This window comes from Heteronotia binoei, chromosome 4 (assembly GCF_032191835.1).
Source record: "Heteronotia binoei isolate CCM8104 ecotype False Entrance Well chromosome 4, APGP_CSIRO_Hbin_v1, whole genome shotgun sequence".
In the NCBI taxonomy this organism is placed as follows: Eukaryota; Metazoa; Chordata; class Lepidosauria; order Squamata; family Gekkonidae; genus Heteronotia; species Heteronotia binoei.
Genome location: NC_083226.1, coordinates 8,739,384 through 8,750,329, shown reverse-complemented (window position 1 = coordinate 8,750,329; position 10,946 = coordinate 8,739,384).

Genomic DNA, 10,946 nt, shown 5'->3' with positions numbered 1-10,946 from the left:
TGTTATATCAGGTCTGGTAGTTTTACTCAGGTACAGGAGTTTTCCTATAGCTTCTCTGTACTCTTCAATGTCTTTGAGTGATTGACCACCCTGAGCTCTCAGGTATGCAGGTTCAAGAGTTATCTTAGATTCTTTACAGTCTCTCATGCCAAGAGATTCTATAAAGTCCATAATCTTTTATTTTGGCACAGTTGAAAGGTTCCATCCTCGAGTCTCTCAATCTGTATTCCTAGATAGCGTTTAATATCTCCAGGTCTTTTGACTTCAACCTCTTTGTTCGGCTTTTCAACAATGTCTTTAATGTCCTCTTTGTTCTTGCAGCTCACGACCAAATCGTCAACGTAAGCCAGAATGTATTGATATTCTCCATCTTTAATTCTAGTGTACATGCAGGGTTCAGCTTTCCCTTGCTCAAATCCTTGTTGCTGAAGTAGTCCACTTATTTTGTCATACCAGCTTTTTGCAGCCTGTTTCAAACCATACAGTCCTTTGTTGAGTTTGAAAACATCGTTCTCTTTGCCAGGGACTTGAAAACCTTCAGGTATTTCCATATAGATTTCCTCTGATAACTCACCATTAAGAAACGCTATCGTAATGTCTAGGTGCTTTACAAGCATTTCTCTAGATGCTGCCACACTCAGTAGCGTTTTAAGTGTAGCACTATTGATAACTTGTGCAAAAGTCTCTGAATAATCAGTTCCAAATTCTTGTGCATAGCCTTTGGCTACTAGCCTTGCTTTGTACAAGTCCATAGTTCCATCATCTTTGTGCTTTATTTTGTAGACCCATTTGCATCCAATTTGCTTTCTGCCTGCATGTAGCTTTGTAAGAGTCCATACATCTTTTTCATAAATGGATAGTATCTCTTGTCCCATTGCTTGAATCCATTTCTCCTTTTCTTCATTAGGAAAATCACACACTTGTTTCCAGTTCTTGGGTTCCTCTTTAGGTTTCACAGTCTCTATAGATCTCACAGTGTCACAGTATCCATATTTCTGTGGTGTTTGCCCTTTTGTGCTCCTTTCTGATTGTCTTAAAATGAGCGGAGGTTCTGTCACTCTCTGCGGTGCGGTCCCCGTTTCCCCTTCTAGTTCAGTAGAGTCTTCAGAAGGTAGACCTGCCGGTTCACTGATGGTCACTACAGGTAACCAACTATACCAATCTTCAGAAGCATCATCAGTAACCTCAGGATCAGATTCAGGTACACAGGGTGCTCTAGGCAAATCACTGTCATCCACAAACACAACATTACAATGTTTGGTCTTATTCAGCTTTGGATCATAGACTCTGTAGCCTTTTCCCACTGAGGGATATCCTACTATGAACCCAATCTCAGTCCTTGCATTAAGCTTCCCTCTATTTTCTCTAGGAACATATGCATAGGCTTTTGCTCCAAAAGTTTTGATAAGTTTAAGTCCTGGCTTTTTGCCAAACCAAGCCTAGAATGGAGTAATTCCTGTTACTTTTGAAGGTATTCTCTTGTGGATATACACTGCTGTATTTACAGCTTCAGCCCACAGACCTTTAGGTAATCCAGAATGCATGAGCATTGCTCTGGTCATTTCCTGTAACACACAATTAAGTCTCTCTGCACTCCCATTCTGCTGTGGAGTGTATGGGATAGTCACTTTGTGTTCCAAGAGATACTATCCCTTCTGCGTTCAGAAACTTCTTAAACTCAGTATTGCAATATTCACCACCTCCATCTGTCAGCAAGCTTTGAGGTGCACACCCAAATCTGCTTTTAACCATGGCAGCATATTCTTTAAATTTATCAAGAGTCTCATCCTTTGATTTGAGCATATAGACAGTCCTATATTTTGTCTTTGCCTCTGTGAATACTGAGAAAAAATTATTTCTCCCAATCGAAGCTTTTATAGACCCAACAACATCACTGAATATTGTTTCTCAGGATTTATGACAATGCACTACATCAAGTCCACAATCCTTTAGCAATTTCTCAACACTCTGCATGCTTCTGTGTGCTAACTTTACATGCCAAGCATATAGTCACACTTTCTGCCTTCAGTTTGGCAAACAGTCTTTTCCACAACATCAACAGCATCTGACCTTTCACTTAAGTCCATAATATAATGAGCTTCATTTCTTTTATCCAGTTTAAAACTAATTCCAGAATTTTTCTGAATAATTTCACCATCATCTCCTTTATCAAGATATGCAGCATAATTATTTCTTATAAGCACTTGGCTTGAAAGTAAATTCTCAATTGATTCAGGTGCATAAGCTACATTTTTCAGTCTTACTGGCATTAAATCTCCATCAGTGGTAAGCAATTTCATTTTGATCTCACCCACACCACAAACTTGTAAGGGTTTCTAGTTGGCACCTATCATTTCAGGTCTCTGACTTTCATCCAACTCTGAAAACATGCCCTTGTATCGACAAATATGCATAGACAATCCACTATCAATCAAAAATCTTCCTCTTTCACCAATAAAATTCACATTATTAACATGCATAGTACTTTCTCTGTTCTTTTCTTTGTTCCCACCTGGGCCTTGTGGCTTGGAAAATTTCCGCTTTAAACATTTCTAGCTGCTATTATTTCTATGGCCACAAGATGGCGCCCGTGTTCCCTCATTTGAAACATGTGCTTTAAAATTGCTATTCCTTTGTTCAGCAGCAGCATCACAATTATTGCAATATCTTGCGATATGGTTTTCCCCCCCACATCTATGGCATACTATAGCTCTTCTTGATTTATTCCTACGCTGTGGTTTCAGGCTTAAAGCAGACATAGAATCAGACAGTTCAGTGTCCTTGTCCCCAGATCTGGAGGCTGCTTCCTCCTTGATAGCATTTAACAGGCCTTCCAGACTCGAATCCTTTTGCAGTCTCAAAATCATTTTAATTGGCTTGTAATTGCTGGGTAGAGCTTTCAATATAGTTGAGATTAAGTCTCTTTCTGCAATAGCCTCACCAAACTCCTGTAGTCTGGATTGCACGCACATAAATTCCTTCAGACATTTAGTCACATTCTCCCCTTCTTGCACTTGAAAAGACAATATTTTGCCCTTTAAATCATGAATAGTGCTTATGGGAGTTTTGTTATATTAATCTTTAAGGCATTCAAGCATTTCTTTTGCAGTTTTAAGAGTGTGCAATTCAGGAATTTAATAAGCCTCAATAGACTCTAAATAAGAGTTTTTGCAAAACCATCTAGCCGTTTAAAATTTGATTTTTCTTGCTCATTCTCAGGGGGATTTTCACACAAAACTCTTTCAGCTCCATAAATCTCAACTCTTTGCATCAGGAGCAAGAGCCAGAATGAGAAATTATTCTTAGTTAACTTCAGGGTACTAAATCCTATTGCTGGTAGGTTACTCACGGTACCAAAACCAAGATTTGCAGTGGCTGTTCCTGAAGATGTGGAAACAGAAGATCCAGCGGCTCCTCTCTCTGGGTTCGACATTTTTCACAGCAATCAGACAGGGCAGGGTTAAAGATTCTTTCTTCTTCACTGGAGAGAAAAGGCGGCTGAATGTGCGTGCGTGGTTGCAGTAAGACTCTTCCAAGGTCTCCGACGTAATCTACAGAAAAAGGGTTAAAAAGCTCCAAAAATTTCCTTTCTAGCACATCTGAGGCTTTTAGACAAAAGTAGCAGCATTTCCTTTGGTAAGGTCGACAAAAGTCATATATAGACCCTTGTTCTGTTCCCTGCATTTCTCTTGGAGCTGCCTGAGAACAAATACCATGTCGGTGGTGCTCCTGTTAGCTCTGAAGCCGCACTGGCGAACTTTCCACCGGCCATCGAAATAGAGGGGCACCAAAGAAGAGGTACAAGGACTCCTTGAAGAAATCCCTTGGCACCTGTCGCATCAACCATCACCAGTGGTCTGACCTAGCCTCAGATCGCAAAGCATGGAGGCACATCATCCACCAGGCTGTCTCTTCCTTTGAGAACGCACGCATAGCTGGTCTTGAGGACAAAAGGAGATTGAGGAAGAATCGCACTGCTACAGCACCAACCCCAAATCAGACTTTTCCCTGCAGCCACTGTGGCCAGATCTGCCTGTCCCGCATTGGTCTTGTCAGCCACCAGCGAGCCTGCAGCAGACGTGGACTACTGCACCCTTCTTAAATCTTCATTCGCGAAGTCAAGCCGAGAGAGAGAGAGAGAGCAGCATTTCCAGATCGAGACAATCTGAATTCAAAGCTCATTTAAGTCAGAATACTCTCGGTAGTGGCCAGAGAAAAAAAAAGTCGTCTTAAAAAATAAGGCTTAACTGCACAGCATTGCAGCTTTTGCTTTCCAAATGCTTTTAAAGGCAATCCAGATTAAAATTATTTAGAGTTAAAAAAAAACCCGTCCATGCTACCAATTTTGTTAGGGAAATTCTGTTTGAAATTCTATTTCTTTATCTCAAACAGTGCGATGGATCACCTGGATCAAAAAATCATTGAGAGGCATTTAACATGAAAAAGCAAAAACATTTATTTCTACAGGGAAAGGGTACTCTGCCAACTCACACAAAGTGGCCACTACAGTTTTTGCTTTTTTTGTTTTGGTCGAGTTGCAGCCTCTGCCAACTCACACAAAGTGGCCACTACAGTTTTTGCTTTTTTTGTTTTGGTCGAGTTGCAGCTAACAAACACGAAACACTAATAACAAACATGCTTACACTAGAAGATCATGCTTAATGGAAGACCATTTCCTCCTTCTTCTTGACTTCTTTGCCTGAACAAAGGAAGTCACCCGACTAACTGACCAAACAAACAGAACAGGTTTTCCCGCTTCTAGACCTTAATTGACAACAGTCAGTATCTTCTTCCCAGGTCATGCAGACAATAGGGAATCAAGCACAGTGTTAACCCTATAATGACTGGAACTTTAGAACATTGAAAGGACATACAAAACAGATATATATTTTCAACAACCATAAGTCCATTATTATTATTAATAATAATAATAATAATTTATTTATTTATATTCCGCCCATTCCCCCATAGGGGCTCAGAGCGGAGTGCATCATAAATAATAAAATCACAACCAGCATCACAATAAAAACCAATTACAATATTTAGTACAACAGGATGGTCCAGCAAGACGGCATACTAAGATGGTATTGCAGGACAGCACAGCAGATCAGCGCAGTAGGATAGTACAGTAGGGAAGGCCAACCGATCTAATGGATAGAAACCCACCGCCTCACCCGAAAACCTGGTGGAACAGCTCTGTTTTACAGGCCCTACAAAAGGCTAACAAGCCAGGTAGGGCCCGGATCTCCATAGAGAGCTGATTCCACAAGGTTGGGGCCAGAACCAAAAAGGTCCTGGCCCTGGTAGAGGCAAGACAGGCATCCCTTGGGCTGGGGACAGGCAACCTATCTTGGGAGGCCGAATGAAGAGACCTCCAGGGCATATATGGGAAGAGACGATCCCACAGGTATGTTGGTCCCAGGCCGTGTAAGGCTTTAAAAGTCAAAACTAACACCTTGAATCGGATCCGGCACTCTATAGGCAGCCAGTGCAGGCCACGGAGCACCGGGCATATGCTCACCCATACAGGTGATGCAGTCAGCAGGTGAGCTGCTGCATTGCACCTGCTGAAGTTCCCGGATCAGTTTCAAGGGGAAGCCAGTGTAGAGTGAGTGTGCAATGTGCAATGGCTGGAGAGCCATTGCCTGCCAATACTGACCTCGATGGACCAAGGGTCTGAGTAAGCATAGGGCAGCTTCATATATTCAGTCAGCAGATGCCAAGATACCTCAAACAGGTGATCTGCAGGCACCACCTGGAGGCTGACAGTTCTAGGACTAGGGCAGACAGGAATTTGTCCCCCACATGAGTATTTGCCCCCCAAGACAATACATCTAGATATCCCAGTGCCTCTGCCAACTCACACAAAGTGGCCACTACAGTTTTTGCTTTTTTTGTTTTGGTCGAGTTGCAGCTGACATATGGCATTCTTGCAAGGTCTTCAAGTGCCCGTCTTTGTGTAGCAACCCTGGACTTCCCATCCAGATACTGACCAGCAGCAAACCTGCTTATCTTATGAGTTCATGAGATCAGGCTAGCCTGGGCCATCTGGGGAACTAGGTGCCCAGTAAACAAGCAGGATGTCTAACACAGGGTTAGTGGCCCCTCCTCCCCAGAATTTCCTTTGGTCCCTATGGAGCTTTTTAGGAAGTGGGTGAGGCCACTGAAAGGCAGGCCTCCTTCCTGCATACCCTCATTCCAACGAGTTGTCCACTGAAGCATCAGTATAACTGATAAGCAGGTGAACTTTTCTTAGCCATTGGATTGCCAGCTCCATATTGGGAAATACCTAGAGATCTGGAGGGTGGAGTCCAGAGATAGGGATGCCAGCCTCAAGGCATGGCCCCAAGAAGTACAGCTCATTGCCAGACTACAGAGATCAGTTTGCCTAGAGTAAATGGCTGCTTGAGAGGGTGGACTCTATGGCATTGTATCCCCCTAAGGCCCTTGTTGTCTCCAAATCTGCAGGAGTTCCTCAGCCTGGATCTAGCAAACCTACCCCACCCCCATCCTGGTGGCTGGGAAAGCATGGCAACCGTTAGCACCAGGAGAGTGGGGTTTGGGGAGGGATCTCATCAGGGTGTAAATGCCACAGAGCCCCCTCCCAAAAGCAGCCACTTTCTTCAGGGGAATTGATCTTTGTTGTCTGAAGATCAGTCGTCGTTCCAGATCAGGCCTAGTCAGCCTGTGGATGCATCCCCTGTTCAGGGTTTCTGTTCTTCCCAGAAGCCATTTTTGGGGTGGGACTCAGTCTCAAAACCCCCAATGCGCCCACAGGCTAAAAAGGGTTGGGGATCCATACCCCACTGTAATGAACACCCGTAAGCAACACCAGGGATCTTTTGCAGCGAGAGTCTGAGCAAACGCACCGCTCCTCCGCGTCTAGACTGGGTAGGGTTGCCAACCCCCAGGTGGGGGCAGGGGATCCCCCAGTTTGGAGGCCCTCCTACCGCTTCAGGGGGAGGGAAGGGAAATGTCTGCTGAGAATCCCATTATTCCGTATGGAGATTTATTCCCATAGAGAATAATGGAGAATTGATCTGCGGGTATCTGGGGCACTGGGAGAGCTGTTTTTTGAGGCAGAGGCACCGGATTTTCAGTATATCATCTAGTGCCTCTCCAAGTTTCAAAAAGATTGGACAAGGGGGTCCAATTCTATGAGCCCCCAAAGAAGGTGCCCCTATCCTTCATGATTTCCTATGGAAGGAAGGCATTCCAAAGGTGCGCGGTCCCCCTCAATGTGATGGCCAGAACTCCCTTTGGAGTTCAATTGTGGTTGTCTCAACCTTGCTCCTGGCTTCACCCCCAAAGTCCCCAGATATTTCTTGAATTGGACTTGGCAACCCTAAGACCAGGCTACACATAAGAACATAAGAGAAGCCCTGTTGGATCAGGCCAATGGCCCATCCAGTCCAACACTCTGTGTCACATAAGAACATAATAGAAGCCCTGTTGGATCAGGCCAATGGCCCATCCAGTCCAACACTCTGTGTCACATAAGAACATAAGAGAAGCCATGTTGGATCAGGCCAATGGCCCATCCAGTCCAACACTCTGTGTAACATAAGAACATAAGAGAAGCCATGTTGGATCAGGCCAGTGGCCCATCCAGTCCAACACTCTGTGTCACATAAGAACATAAGAAAAGCCATGTTGGACCAGGCCAATGGCCCATCAAGTCCAACACTCTGTGTCACATAAGAATATAAGAGAAGCCATGTTGGATCAGGCCAATGGCCCATCCAGTCCAACACTCTGTGTCACAGAAGAACATAAGAGAAGCCCTGTTGGATCAGGCCAGTGGCCCCTCCAGTGCAACACTCTGTGTCACATAAGAACATAAGAGAAGGCCTGTTGGATCAGGCCACTGGCCCATCCAGTCCAACACTCTGTGTCACAGAAGAACATAAGAGAAGCCCTGTTGGATCAGGCCAGTGGCCCCTCCAGTGCAACACTCTGTGTTTCACAGAAGAACATAACAGAAGCCCTGTTGGATCAGGCCAGTGGCCCATCCAGTCCAACACTCTGTGTCACATAAGAACATAAGAGAAGCCCTGTTGGATCAGGCCAGTGGCCCCTCCAGTGCAACACTCTGTGTCACAGAAGAACATAAGAGAAGCCCTGTTGGATCAGGCCAGTGGCCCCTCCAGTCCAACACTCTGTGTCACATAAGAACAGAAGAGAAGCCCTGTTGGATCAGGCCAATGGCCCATCCAGTCCAACACTCTGTGTCACAGAAGAACATAAGAGAAGCCCTGTTGGATCAGGCCAATGGCCCATCCATTTCAACACTCTGTGTCACAGAAGAACATAAGAGAAGCCCTATTGGATCAGGCCAGTGGCCCCTCCAGTCCAACACTCTGTGTCACATAAGAACATAAGAGAAGCCCTGTTGGATCAGGCCAATGGCCCATCCATTTCAACACTCTGTGTCACAGAAGAACATAAGAGAAGCCCTGTTGGATCAGGCCAGTGGCCCCTCCAGTGCAACACTCTGTGTCACAGAAGAACATAAGAGAAGCCCTGTTGGATCAGGCCAGTGGCCCCTCCAGTCCAACACTCTGTGTCACATAAGAACAGAAGAGAAGCCCTGTTGGATCAGGCCAATGGCCCATCCAGTCCAACACTCTGTGTCACAGAAGAACATAAGAGAAGCCATGCTGGATCAGGCCAATGGCCCATCCATTTCAACACTCTGTGTCACAGAAGAACATAAGAGAAGCCCTGTTGGATCAGGCCAGTGGCCCCTCCAGTGCAACACTCTGTGTCACAGAAGAACATAAGAGAAGCCCTGTTGGATCAGGCCAGTGGCCCCTCCAGTCCAACACTCTGTGTCACATAAGAACAGAAGAGAAGCCCTGTTGGATCAGGCCAATGGCCCATCCAGTCCAACACTCTGTGTCACAGAAGAACATAAGAGAAGCCCTGTTGGATCAGGCCAATGGCCCATCCATTTCAACACTCTGTGTCACAGAAGAACATAAGAGAAGCCCTGTTGGATCAGGCCAATGGCCCATCCATTTCAACACTCTGTGTCACAGAAGAACATAAGAGAAGCCCTGTTGGATCAGGCCAGTGGCCCATCCAGTCGAACACTCTGGGTCACATAAGAACATAAGAGAAGATTTGTTGGATCAGGCCAATGGCCCTCCCGTCCAGCACTCTGTGTCACATAACTAAATAAGTGAAGCCATGTTGGATCAGGCCAATGGCCCATCCAGTCCAACACTCTGTGTCACATAAGAGAAGCCATGTTGGATCAGGCCAATGGCTCATCCAGTCCAACGCTCTGTGACAGAAGAACATAAGAGAAGCCATGTTGGATCAGGCCAGTGGCCCATCCAGTCCAACACTCTGTGTCACAGAAGAACATAAGAGAAGCCCTGTTGGATCAGGCCAATGGCCCATCCAGTCCAACACTCTGCGTCACATAAGAACATAAGAGAAGCCATGTTGGATCAGGCCAATGGCCCCTCCAGTCCAACACTCTGTGTCACAGAAGAACATAAGAGAAGCCCTGTTGGATCAGGCCAATGGCCCATCCATTTCAACACTCTATGTCACAGAAGAACATAAGAGAAGCCATGTTGGATCAGGCCAATGGCCCATCCAGTCCAACACTCTGTGTCACATAAGAACATAAGAGAAGCCATGTTGGATCAGGCCAGTGGCCCATCCAGTCGAACACTCTGGGTCACATAAGAACATAAGAGAAGATTTGTTGGATCAGGCCAATGGCCCTCCAGTCCAGCACTCTGTGTCACATAACTACATAAGTGAAGCCATGTTGGATCAGGCCAATGGCCCATCCAGTCCAACACTCTGTGTCACATAAGAGAAGCCATGTTGGATCAGGCCAATGGCTCATCCAGTCCAACGCTCTGTGACAGAAGAACATAAGAGAAGCCATGTTGGATCAGGCCAGTGGCCCATCCAGTCCAACACTCTGTGTCACAGAAGAACATAAGAAAAGCCCTGTTGGATCAGGCCAATGGCCCATCCAGTCCAACACTCTGCGTCACATAAGAACATAAGAGAAGCCATGTTGGATCAGGCCAATGGCCCCTCCAGTCCAACACTCTGTGTCACAGAAGAACATAAGAGAAGCCCTGTTGGATCAGGCCAATGGCCCATCCATTTCAACACTCTGTGTCACAGAAGAACATAAGAGAAGCCATGTTGGATCAGGCCAATGGCCCATCCAGTCCAACACTCTGTGTCACAGAAGAACATAAGAGAAGCCCTGTTGGATCAGGCCAATGGCCCATCCAGTCCAACACTCTGTGTCACAGAAGAACATAAGAGAAGCCCTGTTGGATCAGGCCAATGGCCCATCCATTTCAACACTCTGTGTCACAGAAGAACATAAGAGAAGCCATGTTGGATCAGGCCAATGGCCCATCCAGTCCAACACTCTGTGTCACAGAAGAACATAAGAGAAGCCCTGTTGGATCAGGCCAATGGCCCATCCAGTCCAACACTCTGTGTCACAGAAGAACATAAGAGAAGCCCTGTTGGATCAGGCCAATGGCCCATCCATTTCAACACTCTGTGTCACAGAAGAACATAAGAGAAGCCCTGTTGGATCAGGCCAATGGCCCCTCCAGTCCAACACTCTGAGTCACATAAGAACATAAGAGAAGCCATGTTGGATCAGGCCAATGGCCCCTCCAGTCCAACACTCTGTGTCACATAAGAACAGAAGAGAAGCCCTGTTGGATCAGGCCAATAGCCCATCCAGTCCAACACTCTGTGTCACATAAGAACAGAAGAGAAGCCCTGTTGGATCAGGCCAATGGCCCATCCAGTCCAACACTCTGTGTCACAGAAGAACATAAGAGAAGCCCTGTTGGATCAGGCCAATGGCCCATCCAGTCCAACACTCTGTGTCACATAAGAACATAAGAGAAGCCCTGTTGGATCAGGCCACTGGCCCCTCCAGTGCA